Source organism: Arachis ipaensis, chromosome B02 (assembly GCF_000816755.2).
Source record: "Arachis ipaensis cultivar K30076 chromosome B02, Araip1.1, whole genome shotgun sequence".
Taxonomy (NCBI): domain Eukaryota; kingdom Viridiplantae; phylum Streptophyta; class Magnoliopsida; order Fabales; family Fabaceae; genus Arachis; species Arachis ipaensis.
Genome location: NC_029786.2, coordinates 55,698,304 through 55,714,513, shown reverse-complemented (window position 1 = coordinate 55,714,513; position 16,210 = coordinate 55,698,304). Strand labels below are relative to the sequence as shown.

The 16,210-nt window shown below is 39.0% G+C and overlaps 1 long non-coding RNA gene across 1 annotated transcript in view; it reads left to right on the top strand.

Annotated features, from left to right (window-relative positions):
• Positions 517–16,210, top strand: part of LOC110267675 — a 21,346-nt gene continuing 5,652 nt past the window's right edge. Inside the window, exons 1-4 of the long non-coding RNA XR_002355548.1 lie at positions 517–672; positions 778–782; positions 13,510–13,518; positions 13,636–13,639. This is a non-coding gene — a long non-coding RNA (uncharacterized LOC110267675). The remainder of the gene's footprint in view (positions 673–777; positions 783–13,509; positions 13,519–13,635; positions 13,640–16,210) is intronic.

Here is a 16,210-nt window from a genome sequence, read left to right as displayed (position 1 = left end):
ATGGTATATCCAAAGGAGACGCGATTCGCGAGCACACAATGTGGTGGATCCAGCGAAAGGCACTGCGACAGAGGCTTGCGTGTGGCGGCATGAACCGAGGTGCATAGATTTTAAAATTGGACCGGACCAGTCGGTTCAACCAAATTAACTAAGAACCAGTCATTAGCTGGTTCGGTTGACCTTATAAACTGCCTGACAAAAAGCCAACCAAACCGGTGATTGACCGGTGAACCGCACAGACCTAGACAGTTTATTTAAGGATTTTTGGTTCAGTATACCCCTGAAAATGGCACCGTCTAACCCTTAAAAAAAACCCTAATGAGTTATCCCCCAAGCACATTCTCAATCCCACTCCTCTCTTTCACTCTTAAATTTGGAAATTGAAAGAAGTAAAGAATCCTACTCCCGCAGCCTCGCAGCCACCATCATCCAGTGCACTCCCACCGAACCTTTCTCCTCGCTTTCATCGCTTGTGGCGGGTTCTTCTCATCATTCCTCTTCTCTTAGCGTCAAGGTCGAGTTCAAAGCCTCAAACTCACTGCCAAAACCCGAAACCCTTCTCCTCGTCGTTGCACGAAAGTCGAGCTCATGACGTCGTTGTCGCAAAGGCTTGCCAGTCGTCGTCTCTTTGAGCTCTCTCTCTCTATCAAATGCTTTACATCTATAGCACATGTATGCAACTTTCAAATTCAGACAAAGATCTCTTTCCTTTCTTGGAATGCTTTACATCTATAGCATATGTATGCACCCCACTTTTCCTTATGTTTTATCTATTAGGAGATGTCTTATCTCGTCTATGATATTATATACTTTGAAAACATTTAATTCAAATTTCGATGACTCAGTCTAGGTCCTTTGTTTTCTGTCAATTTTGTAACTTCTATGGTATGCTTTGATTTTCAGTTCTCACATGCATTTCTGGATATTTTCATAATTTGGTTGTAATAAATCAAAAAGAAAAGCCAAGAATTAGCAACAAAAATAAAAGAAACAAATAATAAGGCTAGACACCAATAGCTTGGACCTTAAGGCATATGCCTGTGGTGCTTTTTGTGCTAGGATCTGCTTGGACAGCTAGGTTCTAAGGAGTATTTTAAAACTTGGTAACTTAGGTTAATTAATCCGGGATTATCAACCGAAAGTCCATTATCAAGAGCAACCTAGTTACAAGGCATTTAGTAACCAAAAGAGGTGCTGGGCACCAATGTCTTAAGATGAATTGTGAGCCGAGTGTCTGTGGTGAAGATGTGTTGACTGAAAAACAAAGCTAAAAAGCTACTGCAACACATAACACTTAGCTGTGAATAAAAGTGTAAGCTTCTCAGCAGAAAAACAAAATAAAATCAAACATCAAGGATTAATGAATAAAGATTTCACAGCAGCACTTTGGTTAGCACTCAAAGGAAATCTCAATCCTGAAAACTAATAAGAGTAGAGCTTCAATTATATTCTGCATGAAACCCCATGAACTTAAGCTGAATGCTTTCAAATAAAGATGAATATACTCTTCTATTTTCTTTCATTTTTCTCATGCTTGCTTGGGGACAAGCAAGATTTAAGTTTGGTATTGTGAAGACAAGTCATCTCAGGCTAGTTTTACTAGCAATTTTTACTTGTTTTCGTTAGGTTTCATGCACTTTCTTGCACAATAAGTAAGTGATTGGAGTGAAAATTCATGTTTATCTTGATTCAATCAAACATTATTAATTTTATACAAAATCATGAGACTTATGCAAGAATTAGGTGATTATTATGAATGATGCAAAACCTTATGATTTTGGTGAGACTTTGATTGCATGTTTGATTGATGGCAGGTGAAATGAGGAAAAGAAAAAGCAGAGAAATAAGCATTGCAGGAGAACGCAACGTTCATTTCAAAGAACGCTACGCTCTCTAGCAACACGCACGCGTACAGGACGCTTACGCGTAGGGCAAGCAAAATGGAAGACCCACGCGTATGCGTGCATGACGCGTACGCATGGGTATGATCAGCGCTCGTTTTACAAGAGAGCGCTACGTTCACTTGAAGGAGCGCCTGCGATGATTTCAAAATTTTTATTGAAGATTTGCAACCAACACGCACACGTACATGAAGCGCACGCGTCAATGGAGCATCTGGAAAGAAGCACGCGAACTCGTGGATGGCGCAGAAGCTGAGAATTGCCATTTTTGACACCCACGCGCACGCGGAAGGTATGCACACGCGTGGGGAGCGCTCATGGCACGAACGTAGCGCTCGTTTAAAGAACGCTACCATGGATGTGCATGCATGTATGGTAGGCGCAAGCATGACGAAGGCTGAAGATGGCAGTGACACGCACGCGTATATGACGCGTACGCATCGATGTGTAAAAATGCAAAAGGGACACATGGGCGTGAAGCACGCGTACGCGTGAGGAGTACTCAGCGAGCAAGGACGCGCACGCGCAGGAGACGTGTACGCGTCAGTAAATGAACGCTGCGCTCAATTTGAGAACGTTACGTTCTCCTGAAGCTACATCCAAGTACCAATCCTGACCCACTTCATCAAAGGCCAAAAAGCCCACTCCAAGTACTTGATGACTGAATTGGAAAGTGTATAAATAGAGGAGAATTTGATTTCATTAGGAGCTCTCCTTGGAGTCTTCTTTTTAGTTCTTTTCTTTTTAAGAATTTTCGATCTGATTTCAATTTCTTTCTGTTATTCTTCTTCTGCAACTTTTTCTTTTCTTTCTTGGGCAAGAGCAATGATGAACTAAATCCCAATTTCATTAGGGGGAGGAGCTCTATTGTAATTCCAATGAATAAATGAAATTCTTCTTCTTCTCTATTCATTTGTGTAGCTATTGGGTAACTTCTGTTTTGATTGTGAATTATTCACTCCAGAAGGAGGTTTAATTTAGTGAATGCTTATGTGAGCCTCGGAAGGGAAATCACTTGCATTAGAATTGGAGCTCTATCCTTCATTACTCTCTCGATCAACACCATTCGGGAGGAATTGAGATATTGAGAGTTAGTGTGGCTTATGGATGAGAGATATGCACTTAACCTCTTCTTATGACAATTAGATCAAGGAATTGGCAAGATTGATTGTGATTAGAGAGATTGGATTGCCAAGAAATTGGGATCCAATCAATTTCAATCTGCCATAGATCTACATATATGATTGAGAAAGGAGTTGAGATCCAATTGATTCATGGAGGATTATAATATCTCCAATCCCTAATGAATCATTCTCTTTGAATTTATTCAATTTAAATCTCTCTGTTTCACTGCAATTTAGATTGTTCTTTTCTGTTTTGATTTCCCAACACCCAATTCTCTTTATTATTCATGCAATTTAAGTTTCCTTAAAATTTAGATTCTGCAATTTAAATTTCTTGCACTCTAAGATTCAGTTATTTACTCTTCTTGCAATTTAAGTTTCAGCTCCTTTTAATTTCTTGTACTTTAAGTTTCAGTCATTTAAGCCTTTTGCCATTTACTCTTCTGTCAATTTACCTTCTGCATTCTAGCCTTCCTGCAATTTACTTTCTGTCACTCAATTTCCACTCAAATCATCAAATGTTAGCTTAACTAAATTCATCACCATACTAAAGTTGCTTAATCCATCAATCCCTCTGGGATCGACCTCACTTTTCTGAGTTTTACTACTTGATGCGACCCGGTACACTTGCCGGTGAGTTTGTGTGGAATCGATTTTCCCTCATCATTTGGTCAGCACAAACAAGAAGAGAAAAAGAGATAGGGTAGGTCGGACACCCAGCTCTTGGCTTAACAGCTGGAAAATCTTCATAAAAGCCTAAAAGTTCGGGTGAAGCTACGATGGGGCTACATTATAGTTCCATAAAACTTCATTCTCAAAATTGGTAAAAGGAAGGGTTATACCTAGTTGAGAAAAGAAGTAGTCATAGGCATAGAAAAAAGGACGCTCTGCCTGACCTAGGGGAGGAAAACTAACTCTTTCTTTAAGATCGGATGACACCAGCTCATAGTTCTTTCATCATCTCTACTACTACAGATACTATGAAATCTTCTAAGTTTCTCACAATACTCCGGGTCGGCCACAGTAACACATATCAACACTATAGAATCTAACCAGTCAGCCATACCAGAGGGAACCTTTGTAGACATCTCAACAATATTTCTACGTGAAGACATAGAACACCACACCTACAACAAGAAAATAAGAAGTGTCACTATCAAACAACTCGGACAAGATCAAAACCAGGACAAAAAAGTGAAGCAAGCACACAGCAAACAAAAGGGCGTCCCAGGGTTCGTAAGAAACAAGAAGATTTTCACCAAAAGAAAAAGAAAAAACGCAAACAGTTCACCCAAGCATCGACATTTCCGCAAAAACAAAGCAACAAAGATAAAAAGATTTCAAAGAAAAAAGGCATGCAACAATCATCAGAAGCCAAGCACAGAGGAGAATAGCAGTCAAAACCAGAATAATACAAAAAGGTATGAAATAGAAGTACCAACCTATAGAAAGGAGAAGAACAAAAATGACGGGTGCGCAACGAAAGCACCAGTGATCCACAAGCACCGATCGAAAGAAAAAGGGAAGCTTGGGGCAAAAGTCAAAAGGGCCAGACGAACGAAAATCTTTACAGAGAAACAAAAAGCTAGGAAGCAGAGGAAAAAAGGAAGCTGATAAAGTAAAACCTTTTCTTTGGTTTCAAAAAAAGTTAATGAGGGAAACGAAACGATAAAAGGAATAAAAAAACTAATCAATGGGCTTTTAAAGCGCTCACATGTTCCCAAGGAAGTTAAACGCACTCCAAAAGCACGCCACAATTAAGAAGCTAAAAACGCTTCACGTTAGAGCAAAAGCAACGCCAGACTTGCATGAGGAAGAGCTACATAAAACCAACCAAATCAATGCGCGAACACGACTTCCCCAAAGATCGAAGCTTGGAAGCACGACCTCATGGGATAATCGAAGCTTGAGCAGGGACACTGTTCATACACTGGTCCAAGCTATAAGGCCGAGTTGGATGAAGACAAAGGGACCGACCTCATGAAGGATGAAAAATCTTCTTTTATATCTCCTTGCATATTGCTGAGTTGCTTTCCCCTAGGTCAACCCTCGAGCTGTGTGCTTTACCAACTCACCTTTTTCACTTTCTTCCATTTTTCCTCAAATTAGGAACTATGGTTCTGACCTTCTTTCTTGACCGAAAGCCTCATGATAGCAAGGAAGAAAATGTTTTTAATGATAAACCCAGATCTTAGCCATTGAAACACTACTTGGTCCTTAAGATACACTTTTGACCGTAGATACACAGCAGCGTTGAACAGAGATCATATTTCCCATGTATCCTATTTCGGACTGGCAGAGAGTTGAGAAGAGGAGAAGAAAGCAATATGCATGCAAGAGGAAATATGTTACCTTTGACCTCTGTCTTAGCTTGATTTGGTTTGATTTGGTTTATTAGACCTCAACCTTTCTTGCTTAACCTTCTCTTTCTTTCTTCTTTTTTGACTAGCTTAGGAACTAAGCTCTCTCTCACTTCTCTAATTTCTGACCAAGAGGGAAAAAGGTAAACGTTGCTTTTGGTAAAAGAAAATTGGAGGGATTTGCTTGATATCGGGCTTGGATCGGTTCTTTTCATTCATCCCATTAAACCTTTGCTTTGATTTCTTTGGGCTTCCTTTGTTTGTACAGCCCATCGACATTGGTTTTATTTTTATCCTATTGGGCTGCTGCAACAATGAGTTTGCATCACTCAACCAAAATAATCAAAACTAATTGGGTAATTAGCCCAATAATCTAATGTTTGTCATCATCATTTATGTTAGTTAATTTCTTAACTCAACAAAAAGTTTAATGCAATAATATCTAATAATTCTTGTATCAAAGATAATCTAAATTATCTTAACTTGTTAGCATTGTGTCAATTAATACAATAAATTCTAATAAGCTTTCTATAATTTAATTAATTAACTTATCAGAACAATTTTTTTTGAAATACTTTTGTATTTCTTACGTATTAGTTAAGAATTTATTTAGTTTATAATATGAAAAATTCTACAATGTTAAAGGAAGATTCTTTCATCACCTACTGAACTTATGTATCAAGTTGAGAAGTTGTATATGTATATCATGCTATATAAAAGTCACCTGAATCTTGCTCAGTAACTCCCAATAGTTGCAAAAAGTACTAATACTAAATAATTTTTAATATTGTTGTCATATTTTTTTGGTATCTAGCCCGTGGTTTAGGATAGACAATTGTTGGACGTGGATTTATGATAAGCTGTGTAAAATGTAAAAAAATACTAGAGTGAGCGGAGAAATAAAATTTTCATGAGGTATATAAAAAGATCTAGGGTAAAAAGAAAAAAGGCTTACATTCACTTAGTACCAATATGGTTGATATTCACCATACAACTAAGGTCCATTCTGTCCAATGTGCGTGACATCCATTTTGAGGTGTTTAAATATTTTAGTGTGCTATACGCAAGGTAAAGAAAATCGAGATTTTATGTAAAATTGAAAAAGCAAATTAAGCATGTAAAACGTAAAATTTTAACAAAATTTAAATCGTAAAATCGTTACCCCTAGTAAAAATTTCATAAAATCGATTGACTCATTTAAAATTGTAATATCGGTAGATTTTAAGAATTAAATCGAGATTTTAACTACTATGACTATAAGTATATAGTTGAATGGAATAAGCAATGATATTGGTAGTCTTTCGATTAGCCTCCTTCGCGCATCACTTCCCCTTGTTCTCTCTCTCTCGGATGCATTTTCTCCTTTAGCAGCGACGAAACCAATCGGCGACGACAACCCCGACCAGAAATGGCGACGGCTTGGCATCTTGAGGCGACAACAACAACGCACAACTTCCCTCCTCTCGCACGCATCACATTGGGACAACTCATCGGCGGCAACGACTTCCTCAGGTGAGCACGAATCGACGATGATGGCGGCCCTTCTCCCTCTCGGCACTGCTCTCTATCTCAACGTCTCTCTCCTCTTTGTGAACGGCAGTGGCAACGACGTGGAGCATAGCGGCGGCAGTGCGACCGCGACGACTGGCGGATCTCCCTCTCCTCGTGCGATACTATCTTTTTTGCGTGGGGTGGGTGTGTTACGCTGAAGGGGGGTGAAACGGGGAGGGAGGGAGCGGCTGAGGCAAGGGGTTTAAGGTTAGAGTTTCTCAATTTCGAAATTAGGGTTTTTGATTTGGGAATTTAGGGTTAGGGTTAGGTTTTTATAAAGAAATATGGATAGAATGTGAAGTTGACCCATGATGTATAATGATTTTTGTTTTAGATTGAAAATTTTACATGAAATATTTGTGTTAATGAAACTTATGTGATAAAATTAATTTGTTATGGGAACTAGGTTTGTAAAATTTATGAAACAAACTTGTGTGGAAAATTAATTTTTTATAATTATATGATTTTCGTAGTATGAGTTTGGATTAGATTGTATGGTTGCCTAATATTTCGGTTTAGGATATGAGTTTTAGTGATTAGGGGTAATTTCGTAAGTTTATAATCAATAATTTAATGAATAGTTATTTGGGTTTAGAATTTTGGTGACAGCTAAAGCCTCTGTCGATGAACCCTAATGTCCCTCCACTCTAGGGTTGACAATATATACCTTATCCGCGCGTACTCAATCCGACCTAACCCAATCGAGCAGGGTTATCTATCCTACCTGTTATAGGTAGGGTTGAGTGCAGGTTTACTTGCGGGTAGGGTGGGGTGCGAGTTTAGGATATACTCTACCCTACCTTACTCTATCCTACCCGCACCCTTAATAGAGACGTATGGAAAGGCATAATTTTACACTCCCAAGAAGTTTTCTGGGTAACTTAGCTTTAGGGTCATCTTCTTTTGGATGAGTGTCTATTGTTGTATTAAATTCTTACTTTCCTCTTATGTTTAAAGAGGAAGAATACCTATGGATTTAAAACTAAAAGTCTACCTTAAGCTTGCCAAAATTTCTACCTTGATTTATAGCTTTATAGTTTCTTGATGACATGGTTATTGATTATGAGGCTGAAATATGCAGGTTGTAAAAGGAAAGAACCAAGGTTATGGGCTTCCAGCTGATACGTGGAGTTTAGGATGCACTGTACTAGAAATGTTAACAGGCAAACTTCCATATTCAGAGTTTGAAAGTGTATGTGTCATATTATTTCCCTTTTTTTTAAAGAGTTATAATATAATCAGTCTTTGCCTCTTCTTTTTTGTTTGTAGCAATTTTCATATTTTTAATTTTGATTTTAGTTCCTATTCAATCTATTCCTATAAAGTTTGTTTTGGCCTCTTATTAGTGATTGAACAGTTCATGCTTATGCCTATTGATCAAAATTCCAAGCTCCAGATCCTATATTGTAAATAACTGTTATATTTTGTTAGGAGATATTGCTGATTGCTGTAGATATATAATAACATGAATATTTTTTATTAACTGATTAGTTGCATAAGTGCATATTTTTTGCTATAGATTTTTATTAGTCTCTCAACTTTTGATCTCTTCTGACAACAGATGCAGGCATTATATAGAATTGGGAAAGATGAGCGTCCTTCTATGCCTGATTCTCTTTCAAAGGGTGCCAGAGAAAGGCTTATGCTTCGGTAAGGTTTTTATGTGATTGCTAATATTTATCATGGGTGACATGGCTAGTCTCAATAGGATAATGTATATATGAGTTGAATGGTAGACTTTTTTTAGTGTGACATGCTGATTGACGGTGTAGCTGTTTTTTAATGCAACATGTATGCTTCTGCCTCAATCTTCATGGTGATGAGGAGGAGGATCAAAAGCATGATGATATTGATTCCATGGATGAAGATGATGAAGCTACTCAAGAAGATTCTGTTGAACGGTAGTGGGGAATGGGGTGTAACGGATAAGTCTTGTGATTTTGTCACTTGAATATTTAATTAGGTGTTGTTAGGTATATATAAAAATTAGTGTCAATGATGAGAACAAAGAAAAAAACCACTAAGTCTACAAAGTTCTATTTAGTATTTGGAAGTGGTTTTGCAGCTGAGGATGCAGTTGCAAAAATGAAGAAGAGGAGATCGATGGAGTTCTTAGATGGAAATGAAAGAAATACATTGTTTCTTATGTTAAATAAAATATTTTCCATTTTTTTCTCACTCAATTTTCTTGTTCTTCTCCTATTTTCACTTCTGATTTTCAATATAATGATTAATCAAAATATCAAGGAATACGCTCTAATAATGATAGGATTTGAGGAAAAAAAATTGTTTGAGTGTGATGATTGAATCCAATTGTCTTAGTAAAATTGTAATCTACAACTACTTTTAATGTTTGAACGATTAACATAAACCATTGTAATAAATACCTCTAGTTAAAATTGCTAGTTTGACAATTTCAATCACATTTGCATCAAGAATATTATTGTATCGGTTAATAGATTTCTTGTAATCCCTATTAGTGAAAATTTCTTATGATTTTGTACTTGAATAAGTTTAACGTACGCCCTCACAAATATAAATAAGACTAAAATATGCCTTACAAATATAAGTAAGAGGATTTAAGAAAAAAAACCCTTTGTGGCTTGGTGCACGAAATCACAATCACACTTTTGCAATTCCGCATAACTAACCAGTAAGTGCACTAGGTCGTCCAAGTAATACCTTACGTGAGTAAGGGTCGATCCCACGGAGATTGTCGGCTTGAAGCAAGCTATGGTTATCTTGTAACTCTTAGTCAGGATATCAATAATTCTCATATTTAATTGTAAAAAGTAAAAGAACATGAAATAAATACTTGTTTTGTAGTAATGGAGAACAGGTTGAGGTTTTGGAGATGCTCCGTCCCGTGAATCTCTGCTTTCCTACTATCTTCTTCTTCACACACTCAAGGCTCCTTCCATGGCAAGTGGTGCACGAAATTGTGATCATCAACAATGGTGCCAAAGGACTTGGAGCTCTCAAACGTGAATCACACTTTGTCACAATTCCGCACAACTAACCAGCAAGTGCACTGGGTCGTCCAAGTAATACCTTACGTGAGTAAGGGTCGATCCCACGGAGACTGTCTGCTTGAAACAAGCTATGGTCACCTTGTAAATCTCAATCAGGCGGATTCAAATGGTTATGGAGAATCGATAATTAAAAGATAAATAAAACATAAAATAAAGATAGAGATACTTTTGTAATTCTTTGGTTGGAATTTTAGATAAGCGTATGAAGATGCTTTGTTCCTCCTGAACCTCTGCTTTCCTATTGCCTTCTTCCAATCATTCATACTCCTTTCCATGGAAAGCTTTATGTTGGGCATCACCGTTGTCAATGACTACTTTCCGTCCTCTCAGTGAAAATGTTCTACGCACGCTGTCACCGCACGGCTAATCATCTGTCGGTTCTCGATCATGTTGGAATAAGATCCATTGATCCTTTTGCGTCTGTCACACGCCCAACACTCGCGAGTTTGAAGCTCGTCACAGTAATCCCTTCCCAGATCCTACTCAGAATACCACAGACAAGGTTTAGATGTTCCAGATCTCAGGAATGGCCGCCAATAATTCTAGCCTATACCACGAAGGTTCTAATCTTAGATTAGAAACTCAAGAGATACACATTCAAGCTTGTTTGCATGTAGAATGGAAGTGGTTGTCAGTCGCGCGTTCATAGGTTAGAATGGTGATAAGTGTCACATAATCATCACATTCATCATGTTCTTGGGTGCAAATAAATATCTTGGAGAAGAAATAGACTTGAGTTGAATAGAGAAACAATAGTACTTTGTATTAATTCATGAAGAACAGCAGAGCTCCACACCTTAATCTATGGTGTGTAGAAACTCCACCATTGAAAATACAAAAGTGATAATGGTGTAAGCATGGCCGAATGGCCAGCCTCTAAGGTCTAGGGACTAAACGTCCAAAGATGAAAATACAATATCAAAAGGCCCTGTTTATAGAGAACTAGTAGCCTAGGGTTACAGAAATGAGTAATTAATGCATAAATCTTCTTTCAGGCCCACTTGGTGTGTGCTTGGGCTGAGCATTGAAGCTTCTATGTGTAGAGACTTTTCTTGGAGTTAAACGCAGGCTTTTGTGCCAGTTTGGGCGTTTAACTCCAGCTTTTGTGCCAGTTTTGGAGTTAAACACCAGAATTCTTGAGCTGACTTGGAACGCCTATTTGGGCCATCAAATATCAGGCAATGTATGGACTATTATATATTGCAGGAAAGCCCAGGATGTCTACTTTCCAACGCAATTGAAAGCGCACCAATTGGGCTTTTGTAGCTCTAGAAAATACACTTTGAGTGCAGGGAGGTCAGAATCCAACAGCATCTGTAGTCCTTTTTCAGCCTCTGAATCATATTTTTGCTCAGGTCCCTCTATTTCAGCCAGAAAATACCTGAAATCACAGAAAAACACACAAACTCATAGTAAAGTCCAGAAGAGTGATTTTTATTTAAAAACTAATAAATGGGTGAACCTTTTCAGATTGTGACTCAGCTTTGCTAGAGTCCCTAATTAGAGGTGTCCAGAGCTCTTAAGCACACTCTTTTTGCTTTTGGACCACGACTTTAACCGCTCAGTCTCAAATTTTCACTTGACACCTTCACGCCACAAGCACATGGTTAGGGATAGCTTGGTTTAGCCGCTTAGGCCAGGATTTTATTCCTGTGGGCCCTCCTATCCACAGGTGCTCAAAGCCTTGGATCCTTTTTATCACCCTTGCCTTTTGGTTTAAAGGGGTATTGGCTTTTTCTGCTTGCTTTTCTTTTTTTTCCTTTCTTTTTTCTTTTCTCTTCTTTTTTTTTCATGCAAGCTTTTCATTGCTTTTTCTTGCTTCAAGAATCAATTTTATGATTTTTCAGATCATCAGATAACATTTCTCCTTTTCCTATCATTCTTTTAAGAGCCAACAATTTTAACATTCATAAACAATCAAATTCAAAAATATGCACTGTTCAAGTATTCATTCAGAAAAACAATAGTATTACCACCACATCAAAATAATTAAACTGTTTTAAAATTTGAAATTCATGCACTTCTTTTTCTTTTTCAATTAAAAATATTTTTCATTTAAGAAAGGTGGTGGATTCATTTTCATAGCTTTTAAGGCATAGACACTTAGACACTAATGATCATGTAATAAAGACACAAATATAAATAAACATAAGGCATAATTTTCGAAAAACAGAAAATAAAGAACAAGGAAATTAAAGAACGGGTCCACCTTAGTGATGACGGCTTGTTCTTCCTCTTGAAGATCTTATGGAGTGCTTGAACTCCTCAATGTCTCTTTCTTGCCTTTGTTGCTCCTCTCTCATGGTTCTTTGGTCTTCTCTAATTTCATGGAGGAGGATGGAATGCTCTTGGTGCTCCATCCTTAGTTGTCCCATGTTGGAACTTAATTTTCCTAGAGAGGTGTTGATTTGCTCCCAATAGTTTTGTGGAGGAAAATGCATCCCTTGAGGCATCTCAGGGATTTCATGATAAGGAGTTTCCTCATGCTTTTGTCCATGAGTGGGATCTCTTGTTTGCTCCATCCTTTTCTTAGTGATGGGCTTGTCCTCATCAATGAGGATGTCTTCCTCTATGTCAATTCTAGCTGAATTGCAGAGGTGACAAATGAGACGAGGGAAGACTAACCTTGCCACAGTAGAGGACTTGTCCGCTACCTTGTAGAGTTCTTGGGATATAACCTCATGAACTTCTACTTCCTCTCTATTCATGATGCTATGAATCATGATAGCCCGGTCTATAGTAACTTCAGATCGGTTGCTAGTAGGAATGATAGAGCGTTGGATGAACTCCAACCATCCCCTAGCCACGGGCTTGAGGTCATGCCTTCTTAGTTGAACCGGCTTCCCTCTTGAATCTCTCTTCCATTGAGCGCCCTCTTCACAGATGTCCATGAGGACTTGGTCCAACCTTTGATCAAAGTTGACCCTTTTAGTGTATGGGTGTGCATCTCCTTGCATCATAGGCAAATTGAATGCCAACCTTACATTTTCCGGACTAAAGTATAAGCATTTTCCTCGAACCATTGTAAGCCAATTCTTAGGGTCTGGGTTCACACTTTGATCATGGTTCTTGGTGATCCATGCATTGGTATAGAACTCTTGAACCATTAAGATTCTGACTTGTTGAATGGGGTTGGTGAGAACTTCCCAACCTCTTCTTCGGATCTCATGTCGGATCTCCGGATATTTCCCCTTTTTGAGCTTAAAAGGGACCTCGAGGATCACCTTCTTCTTGGCCACAACTTTATAGAAGTGGTCTTGATGCACCCTTGAGAGGAATCTCTCTATCTCCCATGACTCGGAGGTGGAAACTTTTGCCTTCCCTATCCTCTTTCTAGAGGTTTCTCTGGCCTTTGGTGCCATTAATGGTTATGGAAAAATAAAAAAAGCTTTAGCTTTTACCACACCAAACTTAGAAGGTTGCTCGTCCTCAAGTAAAAGAAGAAAGAAGAGAGTAGAAGAAGAAGAAATAGAGATGGAAGGGGCTTTGTGTTTCGGCCAAGGGGGATGGGTGGTGTGTATGTTGTGTGAAAATGAAGGAGTGAAGATGGGTTTATATAGGAGTGGAGAGGGGGGCATGGTTCGGCCATTATGGGTGGGAAAGTGGTTTGAATTTGAATGGTGAGGTAGGTGGGGTTTTATGAAGGATGGATGTGAGTGGTGAAGAGAATGGTGGGATTTGATAGGTGAGGGGTTTTTGGGGAAGAGGTATTGAGGTGATTGGTGAATGGGTGAAGAAGAGAGAGAGAGGTGGGGTAGGTGGGGATCCTGTGGGGTCCACAGATCCTAAGGTGTCAAGGATTTCTCAACCCTGCACCATGTGGCGTGTAAAACGCCCTTTGCTACCAATCTTGGCGTTAAACACTAGTCTGCTGCCCATTTCTGGTGTTTAACGCCAGCTTCTTGCCCATTCCTGGCGTTAAACGCCAGTCTGGTGCCCATTTCTGGCGTTAAATGCCCAGAATGGTGCCAGACTGGGCGTTTAATGCCCATTCTACTACCCTTACTGGTGTTTAAACACCAGTAAGTTTCTCTTCTAGGGTATTCTGTTTTTAATACTGTTTTTCCTTCTGTTTTTGCTTTTTCAATTTTTTTGTGACTTCACATGATCATCAACCAACAAAAAACATAAAATAACAAAAGAAAATAGAAATTTAACATAGATAATTAAAGATTGGGTTGCCTCCCAACAAGCGCTTCTTTAATGTCAATAGCTTGACAGTGGCTCTCATGGAGCCTCACAGATGTTTAGAGCAATGTTGGAACCTTCCAACACCAAACTTAGAGTTTGACTGTGGGGGCCTTGTTTGTCTCTGTATTGAGAGAAGCTCTTCATGCTTCCTCTCCATGGTTACAGAGGGATATCCTTGAGCTTTAAACACAAGGGAATCTTCATTCACTTGAATGATCAATTCTCCTCTGTCAACATCAATTACAGCTTTTGCTGTGGCTAGGAAGGGTCTGTCAAGGATGATGGATTCATCCATACACTTCCCAGTCTCTAGGATTATGAAATCACCAGGGAGGTAATGGTCTTCAACTTTTACCAAGACATCCTCTACAAGTCCATAAGCTTGTTTCCTTGAATTGTCTGCCATCTCTAATGAGATTCTTACAGCTTGCACCTCAATGATCCCTAACTTCTCCATTACAGAGAGAGGCATAAGGTTTATACTTGACCCCAGGTCACATAGAACCTTCTCAAAGGTCATGGTGCCTATGTTACAAGGGATTAAGAATTTTTCAGGGTCTTGTCTCTTCAGAGGTAATCTCTGCCTAGTCAAGTCATCCAGTTCTTTGGTGAGCAATGGAGGTTCATTCTCCCAAGTCTCATTACCAAACAACCTGGCATTTACCTTCATGATTGCTCTAAGGTACTTAGCAACTTGCTCTTCAGTAACATCTTCATCCTCTTCAGAGGAAGAATACTCATCAAAGCTCATGAATGGCAAAAGTAAATTCAATGGAATCTATATGGTCTCAGTGTGAGCCTCAGATTCCCATGGTTCTTCATTAGGGAACTCCATGGAGGCCAGTGGACGTCCATTGAGGTATTCCTCAGTGGAGATCACTGCCTCTTCCTCCTCTCCATGTTCGGCCATGTGAGATGTGGTTATGGCCTTGCACTCTCTTTTTGGATTCTCTTCTGTATTGCTTGGGAGAGTACTAGGAAGGAGTTCAATAATTTTCTTACTCAGCTGACCCACTTGTGCCTCAAAATTTCTAATGGAGGACCTTGTTTCAGTCATAAAACTTTGAGTGGTTTTGATTAGATCAGAGACAATGGTTGCTAAGTCAGAGTGGCTTTGTTTAGAATTCTCTGTCTGTTGCTGAGAAGATGATGGAAAAGGCTTGCTATTGCTAAACCTGTTTCTTCCACCATTATTGTTGTTGAAACCTTGTTGAGGTCTCTGTTGATCCTTCCATGAGAGATTTGGATGATTTCTCCATGAAGGATTGTAGGTGTTTCCATAGGGTTCTCCTATGTAATTCACCTCTTCCATTGCTGGGTTCTCAGGATCATAAGCTTCTTCTTCAGGGGAAGCTTCCTTAGTACTGCCTGGTGTAGCTTGCATTCCAGATAGACTCTGAGAAATCATATTGACTTGCTGAGTCAATATTTTGTTCTGAGCCAATATGGCATTCAGAGTATCAATCTCAAGAACTCCCTTCTTCTGAGTTGTCCCATTATTCACAGGATTCCTTTCAGAAGTGTACATGAATTGGTTATTTGTAACCATTTCAATGAGTTCTTGAGCTTCTGCAGGTGTCTTCTTCAGATGAAGAGATCCTCCAGTAGAGCTATCCAATGACATCTTGGATAGTTCAGACAGACCATCATAGAATATACTTATGATGCTCCATTCTGAAAGCATGTCAGAAGGACACCTTCTGATCAATTACTTGTATCTTTCCCAAGCTTCGTAGAGGGATTCACCTTCCTTCTGTCTGAAGGTTTAGACTTCCACTCTAAGCTTACTCAGTTTTTGAGGTGGAAAGAACTTTGCCAAGAAGGCATTGACTAGCTTTTCCCAAGAGTTCATGCTTTCCTTAGTTTGTGAATCCAACCATGTTCTAGCTCTGTCTCTTACAGCAAAAGAAAAATCAAAGAGATTACGTTGTCTTAACGTTCAAAGTACCTGAAGGTAACCTTCTAGGAGTAGTCAAGAATCGACTTAAGAACATTTAGACACTGTGACAGTTCTGGTTACCCCAACTAGGACTCCAGATGTCTGAATACGA